We start from the raw sequence: 16,153 nt of genomic DNA on the forward strand, positions 1-16,153 counted from the left end.
TCATGTTGTGGTGACCCCAACCACAAAATCATTTTCCTTACTTCTTTTCCCTATGATATGCTGGAGATTGGGCTGACTGCTAACACTTTTAAGACTAAAATAAATCAGTTTAGCTCTATATGTTCTCATTTGATGAGAGGGTTACAAAAGGTGGCCACCTAAGCATCTGTCATGACCAAATGTTGGAGGAATGGCTGTATGGAGCAGGCCTGGGCTGCCCAATCCAAGAGGTCTAGGAAGGGAACTATACTCCGACCTATAGTGGGATAGAAGGTAATGCCTGGCCAAAACACAACACAACAACAAAAGCAATAACAAAACAAAGCAAAGTACACTTCTTTTATCTCTTTATGCATACAAGCATAAGCATGGAAAATATGATGTAGCTTCACTATAATTCAAAAGAGTGAAGAAAAAAAGAAAGAAAACCTTTGGCCTAAAACAATGTTGAGAAAAGCATTTTCGTCAGTAACAGCATCTCCCCTTTAGGTATTTAGCTCTTATAAAGAGGGGAAAACATTACCTTAAGCCCACATGACAAACTTAACCTTTTTATCTTTTGTGCTACTAAGGCTTTCTCACATCTTAAAGAGACAGGGATACAAACTTACTACTTAAAACAAACAAACAAAAACAAAACAAACAAAAACCACAATGTTTTCATATGTTGTTTGTGTCAAAAAGCTAACAACTTGTAACCATGTCAGTTATTTTTATTCATTTTTTTACTGTGTGCTAGAGTTATTTAAAATTTTTTGAAATGCCCCATTATAATATACACATTCAGATTTACAAATGTGAATATTTTGATGATTTACTAAAAGGCCTGATGAAGCCAGGTGGTAATGGTGTACTCGCCTTTAATTCCCGCACTTGGGAGGCAGAGGTAGGTGGATCTCTGTGAGCTCGAGGTCAGCCTGGTCTACAGAGTGATTTCCATGACAGCCAGGGCTACACAGAGAAATGGTGTCTTGAAAAAAATGAAAAAACAAAAAACAAAAACCCCACAAAGACCTGATAAATACAGACTGTGTCACAAACCTGGGTACTCTGAACATCTGATTAAAATGATATCTTTGGGTCTATTTCATAAAATCTTAAAACACTTCATTTATATTAAAACATTCATAAGATCAGAAAGACTTCATTAAGCTATAAAATTTAATGTTATATAATAGATTTTGATAAGAATTTCCTTCCGAAAATGTTCCTAATAAACATAAATTAATTACAAATTTATTTCATTTATATAAAGGTCATGAGGAACAAACATTCAGTAACTACTTTTTCAAAACTTCAATATAAAAAAAAAACTGGTAAATGTTTTTATTTAAAGCTGGATTACATGTGAAATAATGGATACATATGTTTACTAAAGATCTTTGTGTCAAGTTTTCTTTTTACAGTAAGGATCACAGGAGATATAATACAAATAAACAATAATAGCCAAAAATCTTGGTTTTTAAAAAATCTTCCTTCTGTGTGTGTGTGTGTGTGTGTGTGTGTGTGTGTGTGTATATATATATATATATGCATGTTCTACATGTGCTTAGTTTTTTTTTTTTTTTAATCATTCACTCCTTACCAAATTGGTTCATTAGTGTTCATGTAAACTAAAATTGTTAACCTAGCTCAGTTTCCTTTTGGCTCACAGTAAAACTAAGATTTTAAAGGAAACCATCCCAACAAGCTAGCATTGACCATATTTCCAATTTACAAATTAAAGGGACAATATTAGCAAAAGTCAAAGAGAGTATATTCAATCAACACAACCACTTAAATGAAACAAAGAGAGATGAGTAATGGTCTTAGATCTTTTCTTTCTTTAAAACAGTTTACATGAATTTAATCTTTTTAAGTCTTGCATTTAAACATCAAGCTATGCATAATTACTCAGTTTTGGGCAAGACGCTATCTCCTTGATCTTTATCTTAGTTCTGGATCTACAACATATCCCCTACTGCTGGAGGATATATATCAATTTTAAGAGACAATTACTCCAGTGCCAGGTGCAGTTATCCCCATCGGATAACTGCCGAAGCACCAAACTCTATAGTTCAAGGATTAAAACGATGACACATTCACTGCTTTTAGATTGCTTTGAATGTACGTGTGCATGGATATAAATGTAAGTAGAAGAAAAAAACCGTGTTACTTCAAAGGTTCCATGCTGACTGGAGGAAAAAGATGTATCTAGGTCCTTCTAACCCACTCCCGGCCGCAGACAATGAGCCTCACATCAAACACATCCACTTCATCTGGAGCATACTCGGGTGAGTTTTCAGAAATGCCAGATGATACTCACCTGTGACTCCACTGATAAGCGAGCGCCACAAGTAACCAAGCCTTTTCCTCATTTTTTCTGTGTTTCTTAAATCCTTTTATAATTTGATACCTTAAAATTCACTTGTATTTAATATTTTACTTGGTACATCCCTAGATGATAAAATAATGATGATCTTGGTTTTGGTGAAGTTATAAATAAGAATATTATTTTTCTCTCATTAATTATGTTTGTTATTATGATTGTTTACTGCCCAGAACCCTCAATTTACTCAAAACTCGTTTTCATGTTTGAAAGATTCCAGTATTTTCACTGTCTTAGTAAAAATATTTTTTTCTTATTATTTAATTTTGATTAATAAACCCAGCTTTTAAATTGATAAAATTTACATTTTAAGTCTTCCAAATGAAATTCTATTATGGGTTATTTGCATTTTAAAATCCAAATTCTTACAGCTGAAATGAATAAATTTTTCTAAATATACATATGTATGGAAACATATTTTTATTAGTGTTAAAAATGTTAAGACAAAACAACTTCAGTTCTTTCAGTACTTTCTCCTTTCTTGCTTTGTGTGTGGGTGTGTATGTGTGTGTGTTTGGTTTTTGGAGACAAGGTCTCTCTATTTAGCCCTGACTGTCCTGGGACTCACTTTGTAGACCAGGGTGGCCTAGCACTCACAGAGATCTGCCTGCCTTTGCTTCCCAAATGCTGAGATTAAAGGTGTACCACTACCTGGCAACTTCAGCCCTTTCAAGCATTCTATAACATGGCCATCCTTAACAAAGTATCTCTAACTCTGTTTGCTTTAGCTAGACATAATAGAAAATTTAAGTTAAATCTTCTTACCTAAATTATACCGAAGCCATCAGTCTCCAATAAAGTGACATTCATGGTGTTTATACCCTAAGTGCTAATTTTTCTTGATTAATATTTAAGGTGTCATACAGTTCAGTTAGGCAGGACTTTAAAATTAATTAAATAATAGCTGTATTTTGCAAACAAAAAGGAAGTGCTAATAGTATGTGTCTTAGAATTTGTATTGCTGTGATAAAACACAAATCCCAAAATCAATTTGGGGAGGAAGGAGTTTTGTTTATCCCAGCTTTCAGATAACATGCCATTACTGAGAGAAGTCAAGGCAGAAACTCATTCAGGCCAGTAACTTGGAGGCAGGAACTAATGCAGAGGCTTGTTCCCCATGACTTCCTCAACCAGATTTCTTATGGCATCCAGGACCACTAGTCCAGGGTGGCACTGCCCACAGTGATCTGGGCCCTCCCACATCAACCAATCGTCAGTCAAGATTTTGCTGGTGGACTGGGGGTGGAAGGATGTGAGTAAATGGGAGGGTCAGGCGGGGAAGAGGGTGGGAGAGAGGGTTGAAGGAGGGAACACAAGGAGAAACAGCTAGAACTGAGGGACATTTGAGAGGTGGTAGGGAAAGCTGGTGCCGTGGAAACTTCCTAAACTATGAAGGCGATCTTAATGAGGTCCCCAAGAAATGGAGGAGATGCAGCCCCAATTGGCCATCTCTTGTCACCAAACAAAGTTTTAAGTACCAGGGCTGGGTTGTATTCAATTGAGTTGTTGGTCAAAGGAATCTCATGGAAATTCTCAAACAATCCAGGCTGCTGCCAGAGAACAGGTTGCTCTCCACAAACTGACAGCATGGCCCCATTGCTGGAGACAGCACCCACACAAGTCATTGGATGTACAGAGGTCGAGCGTGTGCCTACATACCACCTTCACCCTAAGTTCTAGGGTCTTCAATACAGGAAGATACTTTACAGATTACCAGAAAGGAAACATAAACACTAACTCAGCCACAAAACTTTAGATCTACAATCTGTGCTGCCTGAAAAGTATGCTAGGGCAATGGTGGCATCAATGTTGTGGGCGTAACGAATCAATGTCTGATTTGACATAAGGCCCACTCCACAAGATGGGACCCATACCCTACCCTGCTTGGGTGATCGAGAACCAGAGACTAGATAGCCCGGAGACCTAGGGTAAAACAAATACTACTAGTCTAAAAACAGAAGAAACAATAAAATGACCCTTAATGACACTCTGCTGTACCGACAGACCAGCACCTTGTCCAGCCATCATTAGAGAAGCTTCCTGTGCAGCAGATAGGAACAAATACAGAGATCCACAGCCAGACATTATGCAGAGAGATCTTGGAATACATAGCTCTAAATGGAATGTCTTCATCAAGTCCCACCTCCCAGATCTCTGGGAAACCAAAGGAAGAGGAGGCAAAGAGTGTAGGAGTGGAAGACACCAGGAGAACAAGTTCCTGTAAATCAGGAACTCACAGAGACTGACGCAGCAAAGGCCAGCATGGGTGCCTGTACCAGGTCCTCTGTGTATATATCATAGCTTTCAGTTTAGTGTTTTGTGGGACTCCTGAATGGGTGAGCAAGTTGGTCTCTGATTCTAGTGCCTTCTTTTGACCTCTTTTTCTTTTGTTGACTTTGTTATTTTTTTCCTCTTCGAAGCCTGTTCTTTTTCATGAGAGACAAAAAGGGAGTGAATCCAGATGGGAAGGGAGGTGGGGAGGAAATGGAAGGAGCAGAGGGAAGGGAAACTGTAATCGGGACACATTGTATAAGAAAAGAGTCTATTTTTAATAAGAGGGGAAAATGTCCTACAGACTTGCCCACAGGCCAATGCTGGTGGAGCATTTTCTCAAATGAGGTTCCTTCTTCCAAAATAACTCTAGCTTATGTCAAGTTGACATAAAACTATCCAGCACACTATATGCCACATGTAAAAGTTATGCCAGATATGGAATGACAAAAGAAAAGAAAAAACTCAGATCTGGATCATGGTGGCTTAGAGTTTTGATACAATCTAGAAGTTTCTTTCTTAATGGCCATACCAGCTGTTCCTCTCTCCTGAAGATTTCTGCCTTGCCTACTACTCAGCTTCATCTACATCAGATCCTAGGGATGAGCCTTCCTAGTTATGTCAGACACACTACAATATTTAACAGGAAATACATGTGCCTGTGCCCCCATGCACAAAATGTGATACTTGTCTAACAGGGGGAACTATGAATGCAAATTCTGGAAGAAAGCTGCTGTGGCTGCAAAGGCTATGATTAGGACTTGGGTGACATGGAGAGGTTGGCATGTCATAGGTCCAGAGCTTAACCGCAGGTTATCTGTCTTCAGACCCCCTAAGTAGCCATTCCTTGCCCACTTCTGTGGTGGACCTAACATCCTGAGACTGACAGATAAAATCGTACCTAACATCCTGTGGGTAGCAGATAAAAACCCATTTGGAATGAATTAACTCACTGAACTGTAGATTCCCAACATCAAAGGGCAAAGAATACTGTCAGATAACATCTGGGGCCCAGAGCTGAGATTTCTCTGCTTGGCTGTAACCAACCTCTGATGCTTCCACCAATGTATATGAAAAGTCTCTTGATTTGTAGCTTTCTTTGTTCTGTTGCTATAAAACTTCACGACATTGTTTTCACATTGGAACATGTAATTTGGGGAAACTGAAATCCGTGCTCCTGGTGGGCTGTGATCACTCATTTTGGCTGTAGAGTCAACGCTCTCTTATACCTCTTAAGTGAGAGCTGTGTTTTTTGCATCGACACACATCACAGAGCCCCCCTGTTTGCCAGTACATGGATGTTGAAGTTCCTTCCACATTTTCACTTCCAGCTCCCTCCACCCTGCTTCTTCCCCAGGAAATCTGGGTACTTGGTGAGTATTCTTTGGGATTCATAGAGATTAACTCCATGGCCAAGGACTTATCCAGCTTGGTAAATATTTCATGCATATTGAAGAGATGTGTGATCCCTATTTAGTGGACATGAGTATAAACATAAGCCTCTTAAATAAATCCCATTAGCTGAGTTATTAAAAATTCTGTTGCCCACTAATTCCCTGTTCCTTTGATATTTTATTTTCTGAGACATGTTTAGCAGCAGCAGCAGCAATAACAAAAGTCCTCTTTTAGAGGTGGACTTAGCAATATTTCCTGTATCTGGAAGTCATGCCATTAACTGCTGATGTTCTCATATGGGCATCTCACCCATGGGAGTCTACTTTGTCTAGTGTTATGCTGTTTGTCAGCTTTGAGGGCAACTTCCCTCGCCGCTGTCTTATCAATGCTGAGCATTGTCTTGTCCCTGTTTTGGAATAAGGGCTTCAGTTTGGAGACCCTACGCATTCTGCAGGTGTTTCTTTTTCAATTCTTTGACTGTGGCCAACCATGGAGCGCACCTCTCCTTTCTACGGAAGTTGGACAATTCTAGTGCCACCTCCTGGAAGTCCACATCCAAGTTAGACAACCCTGTGGACTGATGTGACTTCCCCTCCAGTTAGTGTGCCATTTTCACGTGACTTAGCAACAAGGTCATCTGTTCATCCCTATGTAATAATAACCACGATGGGCGTGGCCCTTCCTCTTGACTTGTTGAGAAAAAAAGAACTGAAGTTTACTGGGTATTTTCACTTTTTTCTCTTTTTAGAATTTTAAAAAATTTAAAAAATTTTAAAAATTTTTTGGTGTGCATGCACACCTGCATGTGGTGTGTGTGTATGTATGTGTGTGTGTGTGTGTGTATGCTATGCATACATGATCAGTTGCACATGCTGCTGCCCGTACATGAGTATACAGAGTTGACTTCTGCTGTCTTCCCCTATCAATCTTGGTCTTAGTTTTTTGAGACAGGCTGTTTCATTGAACTGGGAGCTTACTGGTTTAGCTAGGTTAGTGGGCCAGCAAGCCCTTAGGATCTGTTTGTCTCTACCTTCTGAGCACTGAAGTAGTAGATGCACACTCCAACTCCTGCACAAGCTGGGTGCACCTCCCTTCTGGCACAGCTAGCACTTTATGCCCTGAGCGATCTCTTCAGCCCCTAATGAGCATTTTCAATGCTCCAGGCACTGTAACAATTCATTCTAATAAAATCCTATTTACTTTTCCCAGCTTCATATAGAGTAATTCCATGGTGTCACAGTTTTATAGATGTGAAAGACAAGGCTTTTCGTGCTGAATAAGTTAAACCAAGTCATACGATTAGCAAACAGTGGTGTCAACTACTCAAGTCATACTATTAGTAAACAGTGGTGTCAGCTATTCAAACTACAGCACCCACAAAGTTCATCTTAAATCACACATGAATTTTGCTACATAGCAAAACTAAGCATTTTAGGTACCCACAATGTGTAATATCTCTGACAATCTCTAGGGAATATAATACATACAACAATGGGCAAGGCACCAAGATAAGCCATTTGCAACAAAACATTCAGTAATGAGCACAGTAGAGGATGCTTAAGTTCGTTATCTAGTTATCCATCAAGTACCATGTTAACTAACATGCTGACAGTCTGTCCCAAGCCAAGGCTCATACAAGCATGTTGTCACACAGTTAACACAGTGTTAATAGGCGCCAAGAAAACGAGCTTATGAAACACATTGTGTTGATGCTGAGTGTAAGATGGGTATCTCACCAAGATGGCTCTTGGAGCTGAAGAACAAAGCACATCCTCAGACTTCTCATATTCTCCCCATTCAAGGCTTCATTAAGCTTCCTATCAATAGTGAATACTGTTCCTATGCTCTCAGGAATGTGTGCTTGCAAAGCAGAGTGTGTCGGTGCTGGGTGGATGTGTAGCACACACCAGTTTTCTCATGACGTGTAAGGAGAAAACGCATCCTCTGGTCCCATTACACCCTAGTTTCTCAAATGCCGTCACAAGTGAAGTCAGCCCTGAGAAGCACTAACAGATGCATGCTGTGAAATATTATTTTAAGACGTGTTAACGTTCATTTATGCTGTGGGATATTTGTTTAATGATGCAAAGATGTGTTGCATTCTCTTATGTTGCATGTGTTTAACTCGGTGAAACGGTGTTATTTTGACTGTCTGAAACACCTGATTGGTCTAACAAAGAGCTAAACAGCCAATAGCTAGGCAGGGGAGGGATTGGCAGGGCTGACAGGCAGATGAATAGAAGAAGAAGAGAGAAGGGAGGAGTGAGAGAAGGAGGAGAAGACGACGCCAGGGCCAACCACCCAGCCACACAACCAGCAGTGGAGGAGAAGGAAAGAAAATATATAGAATGGAGAAAGGTGAAAGCCCAGGGGCAAAGGTAGATGGGATAATTTAAGAAAAGCTGGCTAGAAATAAACCAAGTGAAGGCCGGGCATTCATAAGAAAGAATAAACCTCTCTGTACTTATTTCAGAGCTGGTGGTGGCCCCCAAAAGAGTAAAAGCAAAACAAAAACAACTAGAGGCGTGTGCTCATAAAGCAGAATGTATTGTTGTTGGGTGGAGATGCTTCCCACTAAGTCCTCCCTTGGAGTGACGATGGAGGTTCATTTTTGGGCCTCTGACGTTCTCTATTTTTGGCTGTGAGCCTAGCCTCTAACAGATGAACTATCCCTCCAGCCCCTGATATTCTTTATTACTCATATCAGAGTAATGAGAATTAAAATTTTGGTTAATTCCCAGCATCAGTTGGAGTAAAGGAAAATGAGCACTCACTCCTACTCACAGCTAATAGGAGCTTAAATTGAGATTTGAGGGGGAGGGAACCACAAATGTGGAATATTTTATTTAAAAAGCTTTAAAACATTTATGCCACTTGGGAAAAATCCTATATTTTCAGAGGAATCACAGGTTATAGGATTATGACTACATTAAAAATGAAAGTAGATATGTGCACATGCTTGAATATGAAGTGCCTTTTTACATTTGATTTTTGTAAATGCCTTTTATTATAAATATGTTTGTGTGCATGTATATATATATATATATATTACTTGAAAATATCAACAGCTGTTTCATATGAAAGGATTATATGAAATTTTGCTTGAGTCTGCATAGTATATTTTTTTTCCACAATAAACATGTGTAAATCTCATAATCCTTAGTTCAGTGTTTCATTAATAATACCTGGCCAGAATAAGGATCAAGACCAACAGTTCTCAACCTTCCTAACACTGTGGCCTGTAATATAGTTTCTCATGTTGTGGGGAACCCCCAACCTTAAAATTATTTTCGTGGCTACTTAATAACTGAATTTTTCTACGAGTATGGATTGTAATGTTAATATTGATAGGTAGGATGCCTGACATGAGACCCCCTGTTGATGGGTTGAGACCCACTAATCAAGGCACTAAGCCTATAAAATCAAAGCTGGAATTGTGTGGTGATATATTGTTTACAATGTAATAAAGCTTGCCTGAAGGTCAGAGAAGCAAAGCAGCCAGCCACTAGAGAGACCTTACTTCTACAAAATCTTCAGGCTGAAAGAAGAGATCCATGGGTCCTCAGGCTGTAACCCTCTGAGTTCCTGTCTCCTTCTGCCTAACATCTCTCTCTGCCCAGCCACATCACTCCCGTCTCCTCCTCCCTAGTGCTGGGATTAAAGGTGAGAGCTCTGTTTCTGTTTTTGACTAATTCACTCTCATGTAGCCCAGGGTGGCCTTGAACTCACAGAGATCCATCTGCCTTTGTCTCCTGAGTCCTGGGATTAAAGGTATGGCCACCACTGTCTAGCCTCTGTGGCTATGACTAGCTTTGTATTCTGAGCTCCAAGCCAGCTTTATTAGATCATAAACAATATATCAGCACAGTATTGAAAACATAAGATGATTTGTACTTTATGATGCCCAAGAAAATGTCAAGAGGAAACTGTGAACTGACAAGACAATGATCTTAGCACATCATTTACTTGATACGTATACACACACACACACACACACACACACACACACACACACATATATATATATATATATGTATGTATACCTACATATACCTATGTATCTCCTGGAGTGTTTTGTGCCAAACATTGTGGCTTCGTGTTCAGATTATATTTTTTTTTCCCAACAAGGAAATTCAATTAGCCATTACAAATCAAGAAAGTTGGAGAGGTGATCAACATCTACAAAATAAAAACCTGGCTTTGCCACTAAATCATGTCAATCATCCACCAAAATTCAATAGATACTATTCAATACATAAAATCACCCAGTATATTCCTTGAAATTTAAGTAGAAATAAAGACATTTGTACTCCATCATCAGAAGATGTGAAAAATTCCAACAAATTCAACCATTATTCATTTACACTGTGAGTAATTGGTTGAGGATTATTTGGGTAGAAACCACTGATCGAATCATGGAACACGAACAGGGAAAATCTCTTAGAAGCAAGGAAACAGGGTCACAGAGGTTAAGCAACAGCAGCTGCTTGGAGCTTTCTAGACAATGCAGGTAACAAACAGTTTCCACTTACTCCCCACACCCTTCTACAGAGGCAGAAGGGAACACTATGCTGTCACTGACTCCCCAGTATTTCTCATGTAAATTTCAGGAGTGTACATGTGGGAAACACATGCTCTGTTTGGAATAAACCACAAATCCATTCCCGGGGCAAGATCTTGAGCCTGTACCTGGCAGGTCAATGTGGCCTCCCCAGAGAGAACCAATTTCCCTTGCTTCATCCTGAATTCTACAAAATCCTGTCCCTCCTACGTTAGAGACATAAACAAGATACCTGGGATCAAAGTGTCTGTCGATGTCTGGGCATTTGCTTCCCACGGTGAAAGAGAAGTCTGGCGTTCACACAGGAGACAGGGCCTCCAGTCCATTTCCTCTGGAGCCCTTTCCTTTCAAGTTTCCTTATTCCTTTAGCCACAGCCTATCAACAGCTCCTTTACAAATCCCAGCCTCCGCCACAGAAAGCTCTTGAGGCTTTCAAAGCCCCATCAGGCTAATGTCTCTATGCATTACCCAAGACGCCTCTCCTGGACAACTCTTTCCCTGTGGAAATAGATATAAATAAGGGAAACACCCTTTCTGAGAAGCACCCTGGGTCAAACCCCGTCCTTAGGAATGGCTTTAAGATCACAACAGCTCATGGTACAAGACTACCAAAACCGGTCCTTCCTGTCCCTAACTAAATAATTTGTACTTACGGAGCTAAGCTGGATATTAACCCCCTGGTTCTCCTTTACATGGCTCCAGGACAGCACTTGATCCTTCCCAAACACCAGGGTCGTCGATGCCCCTTCTACTGCTACTTTTCTTCTTTATACAATTTTAGTCTTCACTGAACACATCACATGCCTCATTAGCATGCACTGGAAACACCCATACGGAACAAGTGTGGAGGAGAGGCCTTTCTTCTTTCCAGTAAGAACTGGGCAAAGTGATACGCTCCCACTCACCCCCCCCCCCAGACAAATGCCCTGGATGTAATTAATCTCTGTGATGTGTCGAGTCCAGGTATGGAGTTGGAGCTGAGTACAAGAACATTCCATCTGTGTTTCTGCCCCTGTGGAGAGTAGTAGTGTATCACAGCTATTCTATTAGGATCTGATTCTGGATGAGCTGAAAAGCAATGGTGTGGGTAGAGTTCTGGAATGTACCAGAGGGAGGTAGCCCTGCAGCAATGGCCAGGCAAGTTTTCCATGACTCCAGTATAAACTAGGGGCACAGACTAAGTCTCAAGGCACAGATAACATAGTTTGATGGGTTGTAAGCAACCCTCTATAGCCGTAGAGTCTACTCTGGGTGTTAAACACAGAGGGGTGAAGCTGCTTTGCTTGGACATGCAGGGGAGGGAAGAAAAAAAAACCCCATCTCTTTTCTCCAGGCTCCTGGATACCATGTCTCTTCCTTTGCTAGGAATTACCTCACCTGAGATGTTTGGCAAGGGAAAAGAAAGAGCCTTCTTGTATCAGCAAGGAAGGTTGTCACATGAGGTAGGCGGAGAAGCAGTGTCTAGAACACTCATTACTGTCAAATGTGATAGAAAAAATGTTCTGACCTGAGTACATTAGAGTAGTCGTAATCCAGCAGAACTGTGATGTCACTGTCAACTTCATGGTAATGAGAAAGAGGCTACAGCTGCAGTTGTCCAGCTGAGGCAAAAGACCCGAAGGTCCTCAGCACAAAATACCACATGGCCCTGGATGTCCGCATGACCTCTGCCCACCTCCATCATTATCACACTCTTTGTACTGCCTGCAGTCTTCATTCACTTACAAATAAAACATATGCCCAGTCCAGACAGCGAAAATGACATGGAATGATAGAGTTGAGAAGCAAAGAGGGCGAGCTACCATTGACACTATAATGGAGTCATTACAGAGCATTTCCCAATGCCACACACAGGTGCTTTCTGGGCGGAAGCAATGAAGCCCGTGCACATTACAGATGTTTCTCAAACGTCTCCCAGTTTTGCAGATGAAGAAACTGCAGGACAGGCTCTGGACAATGGGCCTGAAAAACAAGCTAACAAATGGCAACAGGAGGATTCAAACCCAACCAAGCAGACCTATGCTATACTGCCTTTGACTGGCTGTGATATACACACTAGAATTCCAACCAGGAGGTAATGCAGAGAAAGATAAAACAGCAAACCAGTGGAGCAGGGCCTTCCATGTAATAATAACGAGTCTGGTTCACACTTAAGGCCAAGACAAGCCATAGCCCAGAGCGTGCAGGACAGACAGTGAGCACAGTCAGCATAAAGAAAGGAAAGAACTTTGTCTGGTGCAAAAACAGTTGCAGGTATTACGTAGTTGCAGACTATTTGTTAGTCTACAACAAAAAATGACCAGCAGCCAGGAAACACAAATTCTTCCTGGGATTTGGGAAAGTCTGAACAAGTAACACTACTCTATGCAAGCAACATGGCACCAATCTGGAGAAGAGAGAGAGAAAGAAAGAAAAGTTCAAGTAGTTACAGATAAGTAGAGCTTTGGGAATAATCTAAAATTTCACTTATGTCGTTCAAATTGTAAAGTCTCAGAGTAATATTTAATTAAGGATTAGTGAGTAGCAAGGTGACTTGTGCAGAGTGGGCGTCTGGTGGATCATTCCAGAACAAATGGCTGAATTCATAAACACAATGTCAAGGACAGATAGGCACTGTTCTTTCATACACATGAACTGTTTCTTAACTATACAATGTCGATCCCATGACATTTCCTTGTTGGCAGTGTTTTCCTTTGGTTTGAATCCCAGGATCTCTAACTCAAACAAAGGAAAGGAAGTCCCGTCCATCTTGAGACAGAAAAGGAAACAACTGGCCCCACAGAATGCAAAGCAGAGGTGAGGCTCTGGTCTTTGAACTGAGGCAAGCGGTAAGGGCAACAACTGCTTCTCCCGCAAGGTTTTATTTGCGTCTGAGAAAACATGAACCCATTCGCCAGTAGAGCATGAAGACTTTGTCATAAACATATGTCTTTAAAGCCACACAGTGGTGACCGGCAGAAACGAAAATCATTCTCAGTATGAACGTCTAACACCAACAGTTGTAAACTCAGGTCAAGAAAAACATCTCTTTTTTAAAAAGCATTTCAGTGCCCTTAGGACTCAATGCAGACTCAATATGCACTCGAGAATAACTATTCCTTCTCTAAAGGGACCTTTAAAATTAACCCAAGCAAAGGAACACAAGTATCTCCAGTTATTGCTAAAATGTTAGCTGAGATCTATAGCAGCCAAACTGTTTAGCAAATGTCTGTCCTGTTTGAAAGGAAAATCAATCAGTCAATCAATCCATCAAGACAGATCTAAGGAAAATAATGAAGAACTCTAAAACACATATTACACTATCCGACAGCGCATCCTTTCACTAGTGGCCAATCTGAGGTTCTCTGAGCATGCTCTAACCTTAGGACAATCAATATCATTATTTATGGGGTCCTCAAGTCTCTCCTACTGTGCAAAACTTTTAGCTCATTTTAGCAACGTTAAAAAAAATGATGTAGAGTGCCTATAACCTTGGTGCTCACCACGAACTTAGTCACCTTTACACAACCCACTGACAGAGCAAAATCACTACAGTTTGTTCTGACAAGCAGAGGTTCAGACAAATGGCAAAGCTGAGGGGACAAGCAAACCAGCCAACAGAACTGTACATCAGGTGAAGTAGAGCCTTAGACCCAAGGAGGGAGCAGCCTCATTTCCAAGAGACAAAACAGTACTATTTTTTTAAAGTGAGTGAATGAGGTGGCTATACTTTCAAACATAACAAATTAAACACAAGAAGTGCTAAAGTAATCCAAACTGAATAAAATATGGGCTTTCAAAAATCTATCACCCCCCTCCCACCAGAAAACATGTAAGCTGTGGTAGTATAGCTGACATAAGCATAGAAGACATATCAAACCAGGGATTTAACTTTTATTACTATCTCATTTCCCTAAGAGGTTGGAGCTAAGTGATAGTAATAGTTGCAAAGATAATATATTTACAATTGCAGAGGTTACATATTTAACTGCCCTAGGTTCCTGCCTGGTAGTTGCCAGAAGAAACTTGCAAGGAATGACAAAGCATTTTTTAATTAACAAAATGCACTTACCTTGGTTTTTCATAAATGCAAAAATAAACATACATTTTAAAAGCATCAGTCATAGAAACTGAATCCCAGCAGGTCTTCGCTTTTAAGAAGACAGAACTGGCTTCAGAGATTGGCCCACGCATCTTTATCCTTATGAACAGAAACATTTCTGAAGTTTACAAACTATGCATAATGTACACGACACAGTGGAATACACCCATGGTTTGGGGAGGGTGCCTCATTTGGAACCAAATAACCTATATGACAAAACCACATGCTAACATGGGACAACAATGTGTACAGTATTATCCAGACTCTTTTTTATATCATTATTTTTATATCATTATTTTTCCCATTGTTTCAAAATATACACTCACTCCTAAGGAGAAAAGGGGAAAGAGTTGGTTAGTAAACTAATCTGGAAGTCTCTGATTTCCCAGAGTGCTATTAAAATTCCCACACCCTTACTTAAGAAGAGAAACATATAAGGGAGTTGGATTTCCCCATCTCTATAACAGGTTCTTCTCTCAGTTTCCGTTCTCAGATCTCCAGAGAAGCATGCACACACAGGCAAACACACACCCTACATCTACCACCGACCATGCAGACTCACTGTCATCACGACAGAGACAGCAATCGCAGCCAACCACTGTAACAGTGAGACCTGGATATCCTTTAAAACATTCCCACACAGTGTTAGACTTCCTCCAGGAACTTTAAAGACCCAGAAAGACGAAACAGGTTGCACTCAAAAGACAAGAAGGAAACAGAATGAGCGCTTTGGAGATAAGGGCTTTACTGCAAAATGAGCCATAGTGGCCAGTTGCCCACAAGTGCAGCTTTATTAGAAAATGCCGGTCCAGACTCCAGACACCCGTTTCATGTCATGGAGAAAAGTAAGTAAATAATAGTGGCCACTGTTTTTAAGAGTAAGAATAGTAATTACAATTGTCACCACAGCCTTCCGTACAGCAGCTTGCACGTGGAACCGCTCGTCCAGCTCCACCACCTCAGCCTCCAGTCATCCTGCAGAAATAGGGGGCACTGGCCCTGGGCCTGCGGCGTCAGTGGGTGGACACCGTGGGCGGGGTCTGTGGGCGGGGTCGCCTGGGCCCCGCCCCTCACCCCTGGCGCGCCTAGGCCTCGTGCGCCTGCGCTTCCCACCCGCCTAGAGCTGGCTCCTGGTTGGTGGCAGAGCTATGCGCCTTGGACCAGGCTGTGCTAGCGCTTGGGATGCTGCTAACGGCGCAGCATCCAGCTGAAACCTGGAGACCTAACTGGAGACTCGCTAGACGGTAACTGGCACCCAGAACTCGGGGCAAAGGAGATGAATGTAGGAACGGTGGTGTGTTTGTTTGCTTGGAGACAGGGTCGCTTAGGAGCCCGCCTTTTCGGGGAGGCGGCGGGTGGGGAAGTGGGGGGGGGGGTCTCTTCACAATTAGCTAAGGAAACTTGCGGCTAGCGCGCGCTGCCAGTCCACAGACCTGGAGCGAGCTCTGGCCTGCAGTTACTTTTCGCGGGTAAACCG

The 16,153-nt window shown here is 41.2% G+C and overlaps 1 protein-coding gene across 1 annotated transcript in view; it reads right to left on the minus strand.

The window, feature by feature from the left end:
• The window catches only part of Lcp1 (lymphocyte cytosolic protein 1), a 92,817-nt gene extending 77,143 nt beyond the window's left edge, over positions 1-15,674 (minus strand). The window contains exon 1 of the mRNA XM_051195377.1: positions 15,572-15,674. The gene's annotated coding sequence lies outside the window, so the exon portion shown is untranslated. The remainder of the gene's footprint in view (positions 1-15,571) is intronic.
• Positions 15,675-16,153: the final 479 nt, after the last annotated feature.

This window comes from Phodopus roborovskii, unplaced genomic scaffold (assembly GCF_943737965.1).
Source record: "Phodopus roborovskii unplaced genomic scaffold, PHOROB, whole genome shotgun sequence".
Lineage (NCBI taxonomy): Eukaryota > Metazoa > Chordata > Mammalia > Rodentia > Cricetidae > Phodopus > Phodopus roborovskii.